Source organism: Mytilus trossulus, chromosome 5, assembly GCF_036588685.1.
Source record: "Mytilus trossulus isolate FHL-02 chromosome 5, PNRI_Mtr1.1.1.hap1, whole genome shotgun sequence".
Classification (NCBI taxonomy): domain Eukaryota; kingdom Metazoa; phylum Mollusca; class Bivalvia; order Mytilida; family Mytilidae; genus Mytilus; species Mytilus trossulus.
This window is the reverse complement of record NC_086377.1, coordinates 82,014,176-82,022,604: the sequence shown is the minus strand read 5'-3', so window position 1 is coordinate 82,022,604 and position 8,429 is coordinate 82,014,176. Positions and strand designations below refer to the sequence as shown.

Below are 8,429 nucleotides of genomic sequence, written 5' to 3'. Positions count from 1 at the left end.
CATACAGTAAAACAATGTAACCCATTTGGAATGGGGTGGGTGAACATCATGTTGAATAACATCATACAGTAAAACAATGCAACTCATTTGGAATGGGGTTGATGAACATCATGTTGAATAACATCATACATTAAAACAGTGTAACCCATTTGGATTGGGGTTGATTAAAATCATGTTGAATAACATCTTAGAGTAAAGCAATGTAACCCATTTGGATTGAGGTTGATGTACATCATGTTGAATAATAGCATACAGTAAAATAATGTAACCCATTTGGATTTGGGTTGATGAACATCATGTTGAATAACATCATACAGTAAAACAATGTAACCCATTTGGATTAGGGTTGGTGAACATTATGTTGAATAACAGCATACAGTAAAACAATGTAACCCATTTGGATTGGGATTGGTGAACATCATGTTGAATAACATCATACAGTAAAACAATGTAACCCATTTGGAATGGGGTGGGTGAACATCATGTTGAATAACATCATACAGTAAAACAATGCAACTCATTTGGAATGGGGTTGATGAACATCATGTTGAATAACATCATACATTAAAACAGTGTAACCCATTTGGATTGGGGTTGATTAAAATCATGTTGAATAACATCTTAGAGTAAAGCAATGTAACCCATTTGGATTGAGGTTGATGTACATCATGTTGAATAATAGCATACAGTAAAATAATGTAACCCATTTGGATTTGGGTTGATGAACATAATGTTGAATAACATCATACAGTAAAACAATGTAACCCATTTGGATTAGGGTTGGTGAACATTATGTTGAATAACAGCATACAGTAAAACAATGTAACCCATTTGGATTGGGATTGGTGAACATCATGTTGAATAACATCATACAGTAAAACAGTGTAACCCATTTGGATTGGGGTTGGTGAACATCATGTTGAATAACAGCATAGAGTAAAACAATGTAACCCATTTGGATTGGGGTTGATGAACATCATGTTGAATAACATCATACAGTAAAACAGTGAAACAAATTTGTATTGGGGTTGGTGAACATCTTGTTGAATAACATCATACAGTAAAACAATGTAACCCATTTGTATTGGGGTTGGTGAACATCTTGTTGAATAACAGCATACAGTAAAACAATGTAACCCATTTGTATTGGGGTTGGTGAACATCTTGTTGAATAACAGCATACAGTAAAACAATGTAACCCATTTGGATTGTGATTGGTGAACATCATGTTAAATAACAGCATACAGTAAAACAATGTAACACATATGGATTGGGGTTGATGTTGGTCATACTTTTTTCAATGTAGTGACGTGTTGACGAATGTGTGTTCTTCGATTTTTATTTTCACGAGTATCGGTCTCGTTCTGAATATGCAAATTATAGTTTAAAATATCCATTTCAATAATAGACAATCAATCAACATTCAGAGAAATGAAAGCTGGAACTGAAATGAGTATCGTTTTTATTATCAAAGTTTTGATTCAGATTAGTCGTTTTCAAAAACAGTTGATCTTCATTACTACAATTATAATAATAACCAATAGTTGTATCCTTTTGAGAAAAGTCCCTATAATTTTGCTAAATTTAAATTGTTTTTACCCTGATTGAATCATCATCGCATTTTCGGTTCAGTTTTTTTTTTTTACTTTATCATGTCCACATTCACTCAAATTTGATTTATTAGAAGCATACCTCGTATCATATTATAACATGAGCAATACGACAGGTGCCACATGTGGAGAAGGGTCTGACAACCCTTCTGGAGCACGTAATTTCACCCCCAATTTTTGGTGGAGTTCATGTTGCTTATTCTTTAGTTTCACATGTTGTGACATATGTATTATTGTTTGTCTGTTTGTCTTTTTCATTTTTAGCCATGGCGTTGTCAGTTTATTTTCGATTTTTGACTTTGACTGTCACTCTGGTTTCTTTCGTCCCTCTTGTATGTAATTATCTACCTTTACAACAGAGTCAAAGTTATACGAATTTGATACATTGTAAGATACATTACTGTATGATTTCAATCAATGTTCTTGCTACACCAATGAATACTTACCTCATCCTTATCACAACTGATAGCATGTTGACATTTTTCATCCTGTCTTATACTGCTGCATGAAAAACATATTCTTTCGCTGTCTAATGAATAAGTAAATGTGTCAATGTATTTATACCTGGACATTGAAGATAACACTGACGAATGGTTGTTGGTTCGTACACAGTAAAAATGCAGTAAAAATGCATAATGACAAAAGTTTAAAAGATGTTAACTTTAATTTGAAATATTAGAAAAAAATGATTTGTTTAACATGTTGAACTACTTTTTTATATTTTCATATCAAATTTGTAAATATAAGAGTTTAATGTTTACCTAAAGGTGCATAGGAAATATTGAAACACGACCCTCAAACACCAATAATTAAAAATAATTTAAAATAAAAAATAATAAACACAAAAAAAAAGAAATGAAAAAATTCCTACAAACACACTAACACACACAGAAAAAAAAGAATCTGAAATCAAGTTCTCTCAATAGTAACGTTTAATTTACATGACAAAGACAAATATTGAGGCATGTTGCATAAGCGGTGAGATGTCATCAATATGAATACTAAGCTGGACTGTGAATACCGCAATTTGAACATATATTTTAAAAACATTTCTTTCAACCGTTTACATAAAGTATTCAAAATTCATGTTTGTGTTTTCTTGAAACCGTATTGAACATAAAGACGGGTTTGAAATATATTTGTTCTTAAGTGTATGATTTTTTATTCGGGAAACAAGTCTGGCGTTAAAATCATATTGACAATGAGTGTCGGTTGAGAACAAAACTTTACCATATAAACATGGATCATTTCAGTTTGCCAATTGTGAATTATAATTTCTAACATGCACCATTTTAACAGTATCTGCATAGTAGATACCTTACTTTTCAAACGATACCTCTGAGATTGCATTTCCTATCATTGTTTCCTTGATAGACGGTTGTGGCTTCAATACAGCTATCGCACCAAGATATCCAAATGCTATAGTCGAAATAATCTATTCGAAATTGTAACGGACGCCATTATGAGCTGGTTGACTGCTATTACGTGTTTTGTCGTAGCATTTTAATTTGTTTTCAACTTAAAAGTATAAGTGTACCTTTTACACGACGGGTGCTACATGTGGAGCATGATTTGATTACCCTGCCGGAGCACCTGAGTTCACCCCAAGTTTGTAGTGAGGTTCTTGTTGCTTAGTCTTTAGTTTTCTATGTTGTGTACTATTATGTGTCTGTTTGTTTTTTCAGTGCTAGCCATGGCGTTGTCGGTCTATTTCAATTTTTGAGTTTGACTTTTCCTCTAGTATCTTTCGTCCTTCTTTTTAAATTTTTTTGTTCTTAATACTCATGTTCATTTTTTTATAAAAAGTAACAATTTATATTTACTTGTTATGTTCACTAGAATCGACAAAGCATCGAAATACCCAACATCAAACACAATGCTGTAAAATAGAAAAAAAATAGCGCTATAAAAAGCATCTGCAATCCACGATGTTTAAGCCTAAACCAAGTCAAAAATATGACAGTTGTGTCAATTCGATTGATGAGCTTTATTATTTCAATGCCATTTGATTAGAGACTTTCTGTTTAGAATTTTCCCTTGGAATTCACTATTTTTGTGATTTTACTTTTAAGAACGCAAACTGTACATATTGCATTTTTTGTATTTTTTTGTGAACGTTTTACCGCTACCTTGCTATATGAGGGAGGATATGAGGGGTCCTGATTCCGAAATCCCGGGCTTAAAAAACACGAAATCCCGAAATCCAAGGCTTAAAAACACGAAATCCCGAGGTCCCGAAATTCGAAAAAAGAATTCCCGATCCCAAAAGGGTCAATCCCGAAATCCCGACCTTAAAAACACCCGATCCCGGAGTCCCGATAAAGGTCATATCCCCCTCCTATATGACTAAGTGTTGCCAATTAGGAATAATTTATGTAAACATAATCATTTTGTTTTGTGGATTCATTTATTTTCGTGGGTACTGATTTTCGATGATTAGGGGAAATTTAGATGTTTGTAGATATTCAATACGTAGATTGGATGACGTCTGCATACAAGCCTCGTTCGTTGAACATTTAATTTTGTGATTCATCGGTACCAACGAAATCCATGAAAATTGGCACTAACGAAAATTAATAAATCTACAATACATTACGTGAATGTCTCGGTCTTGATAGTATCATTTGTATGTTTACAATTTCAGATCTGTAAAGAAGATCAGATACCGGTAATCTAATATTGTATGTGTACTGTTTGTCATTTTCATGTTTAGCCATGGCGTTGTCAGTTTGTTTTAGATTTATGAGTTTGACTGTCCCTTTGGTATCTTTCGTCCCTATTGTATTAATTCGCAGCATCATAGATGACTTCATCAGAATGAATGATATAAATACAAATATTAGTAAAATCGTCATTTTAATCATGATTATGAAAATCAAAGCAAAAAAAACGATAAATAATTTTCATATTAAATTAAAAGAGTTTAAAACTTTCTGAAACAAGTAATAGCTGTAAAGAGTTTGACTCTTGTATTTTTCGCTACAAATAGAGCATTTGCATAATTCACGTATAGCGATACATTTACGGGACGACGTATTCGTATCGGGCAGATTGGTGTAGGGTTAGGATTTAGCCCGATCTCAAGTAAAACATTATTTAATTAAATGCATTATAAAATGTAACATCGGGACCATCTTGATTTAATTTATCCTTTCCAAGTATACGTGTTACACGACACGTCGATACGGATACGCCAGCAACTAACGTGATTAATGCAAATACTCTATTAAAGAGTGCATGTATATCACATATCAAAGCTGTTAAATATAACGTGATGGTGTTATGTTGGTTTTTGTTTGTTTGTGCTCTTAGCTTTTGTATAATAATACAAAAGAGTACATACATTTTATAGATAGTGATTATCATAATGTATGAACAAAATACATTGTTCTATATTACAGTGAAACCTGGTTAAACCAAATCCTGCATAAACCGAAAACCTGTATAAACGAAACATGTTCTATAGCTCAAATTGCATGCATCAAACATCTCTCAAAACCGAACCAAATTTAAAGTCCCGAAGAGGTTCGGTTTAAACAGGTTTCCTTGTAATATGTAAACACGAAAAAACACTTACACGCCCTCATTCTGTGATGATACCTCCGAAGACAAGACTTAAACTGATTGTGTAGTTATCATAAGATACTGCACTTAATGAAACCTATATGTAATACATCAATAGAGATAAGACATGTCAATAGTTATCAAAGGTACCAGGATTATAATTTAGTACGCCAGACGCGCGTTTCGTCTACATAAGACTCATCAGTGACGCTCATATCAAAATATTTATAAAGCCAAACAAGTAAAAAGTTGAAGAGCATAGAGGATCCAAAATTCCCAAAAATTGTGCCAAATACGGCTAAGATAATATATGCCTGAAATAAGAAAATCCTTAGTTTTTCGAAAAATTCAAATTTTGTAAACAGGAAATTTATAAAAATGACCACATTATTGATATTCATGTCAACACCGAAAACCGTTACTAGGTTGTTTACACTATCATACTATAGGAAGGTTTTATGAATAGTTTATTGTTCTTCACTAAAAGGGTAGTAAGGTCGTCATATCGAATGGCGTTTAGTACAGTGTTTCTGTCAGACTTTGGTTAAGTTAGACATGGTTGTGTTAAGAGTTTTTATTAACAATCATTGACACAATATAAACACAAAACCTCCTGTGAGATATATCACCCCCTTAAAAACATATTGTTTCGGTGAAAGGTCAAACAAAGAATAATAACTAAAATAAAAAGTCATGGAAGCACAAAAAAAAATGGTTTATAATTTCATTTGCAATTGATAAGGGACTTTCCGTTTTGAATTTTCCTCCGGGTTTAGTTTTTGTGATTTTACTTTTTACATAATATGAGTACACATATTTCTTGTAGTTATTTTATTTTGATAACGGTATTTTAACACTCGTTAATATGCCAATGTCATATATGAATATTAGCATACTAGTACGCTATTTTCGAAAAGCCATGAATAGTCTAACAACCTAACAAACTGCAAAGAAATTAACTGCGAAAATATATAAAACAAAGAAATAACAAACTGGATAAAAGAAAGTAAAAGGCAATAGGGATTATCAGATAAAGTAGGGAACTAAATGGTTTTATCATGGGGATTATCAGACAAAAGAGGAAACTAAATGGTTTTATCATGAGGATTATCAGACAAAAGTGGAAACTAAATGATTTTATCATAATATTTGTATAATTGATTAGCAATAAAAGAACGTTCACAGCAATCTACCGTAATCAAAACATCTGTAAATTGCCTTGGAAAACGTTTCATTTTACCAGGCCTGTGAGATTCTGTGCTTGTGAAGGTAACTACCTCTCATCTATCGCGATATCATCAAAAATACTGTATTACGTGTGCACCTTAACATATTAGTATATCTCACTCTTGTTCTGTGATAATTGCTATATTCTCTCATTTTGCCAATATGCTTCGTCTTTTTGCTTTTTTAGTTTATTTGATACATATGACGTCTCTCTGTACTTGTAGTGTCATGGTAAATGTTTGTTTCAATATTCAAAATTAAGAATGGAAATGGGGAATGTATCAAAGAGATAACAACCCGACCAAATAAAAACAACAGCAGAAGATCACCAACAGGTCTTCAATGTAGCGAGAAATTCCCGAACCCGAAGGCGTCCTTCAGCTGTCCAGTGATAATGAACGCCATACTAATTTCCAAATTGTACACAAGAAACTAAAATTAAAAAAATACAAGACTAACAAAAACCAGAGGCTCCTGATTTGGGACAGGCGCAAACATGCGTCGGGGTTTAACATATTTGTGATATATCAACCCTCCCCCTATACCTCTAATACACACATATATCTACATACACACATTTATCTACATACACACATATATCTACATACAAACACACACATACATACAAACATATATCTACATACACATATATATCTACAAACAAACATATTAGTACATACACACATTTATCTACATAAACACATATATCTACAAACAAACATATATCTACATAAAAACACATATATACATACAAACATATATCTACATACACATATATATCTACAAACAAACATATATCTACATGCACACAAATATCTACATACACACATTAAGCTACAGTCAAACATATATCTATCAGCACACATTTATCTACAGGCACACAAATATCTACATACACATATAGCTACAGTCAAACATATATCTATCAGCACACATATATGTATATACAAGCATATATATACATACAAATATATATCTATATACGCACATATATCTACATACAAACATATATCTATAGACAAACATATATCTTCGTACAAACATATATCTACATACACACATTTATTTACATACACACATATATCTATATACATACATATATCTACATACATGTACACACATATATTTAAATACACACATATATCTACATACACACATATATCTACATACAAACTGTTCATATATCTACATAGACACATTTATGTACATACACATATATATCTATATACACACATATATTACGGATTACAAATGTGTCGAGGTTTGTAATGAGTTAACAACACAGATATGTCAATATATATTCAATCTCCAATTGGGACATCAGGAACGTAATAAAAACACCGATAACTATGTGACGTAGTCAAAAGATATACGGAACACTTAGAAATGTTAGAGGCTCACAAAGGGAAACATTTAAGTACAAAATCACACATCAGTGTTATTTTTAAACTTTAATATACACGATAATTAAAATGTCACTGCAAAAAACACCATCGTTCACGTATGTCGCACATTCCAGGTTGAGTTTGTCAATATATGCCAAAAACACTTACAACACAAAATAGAAAATATTAAAAAAACTTTATTGTAAACCTTTTCTTAACTGAAACAAAATGTGAAGATAAAAAAAGGAACATTTTAATAGACAACTAAACAAATTTAGAAACCATTAAAATGTAAGGAATGTATTGCTGCATTGTAAAAATGTTTAATATCTTCATTCCTGCATCAATTTGATAGGAAATACGGACCTTTGGTTCTCGTTTTTTAGAATCCAAGATGGAGGAAGACACCCATACCACCTTAAGTTCACAAATAGATAAAATCATCTTTAAAGTATATCAATATCCAAACCCATTATTCATTTAAAAGACACATTTACTAACCTACATATACTAGCGGTATCAGATGAACTCCAAGCTGAATAAGACCTGTGTTATATATTTTCCGCCGTGACAGTTTTCCCTGGAGTAAAACTGATCTTGTCTGATTCCCCCAACGGGGAAGTTTTGGATCATTGCCTCCTTG

General features: G+C 32.1%; 1 long non-coding RNA gene across 1 annotated transcript; it reads right to left on the bottom strand.

Annotated features, from left to right (window-relative positions):
* Nucleotides 1-2,023: 2,023 nt before the first annotated feature.
* On the bottom strand, nt 2,024-5,225 carry LOC134717503 (uncharacterized). The gene is made up of 3 exons (XR_010107351.1): nt 5,188-5,225; nt 3,434-3,489; nt 2,024-2,139 (listed from the first exon to the last, which is right to left on the bottom strand). It is a non-coding gene; the product is annotated as an uncharacterized LOC134717503 (long non-coding RNA).
* Nucleotides 5,226-8,429: the final 3,204 nt, after the last annotated feature.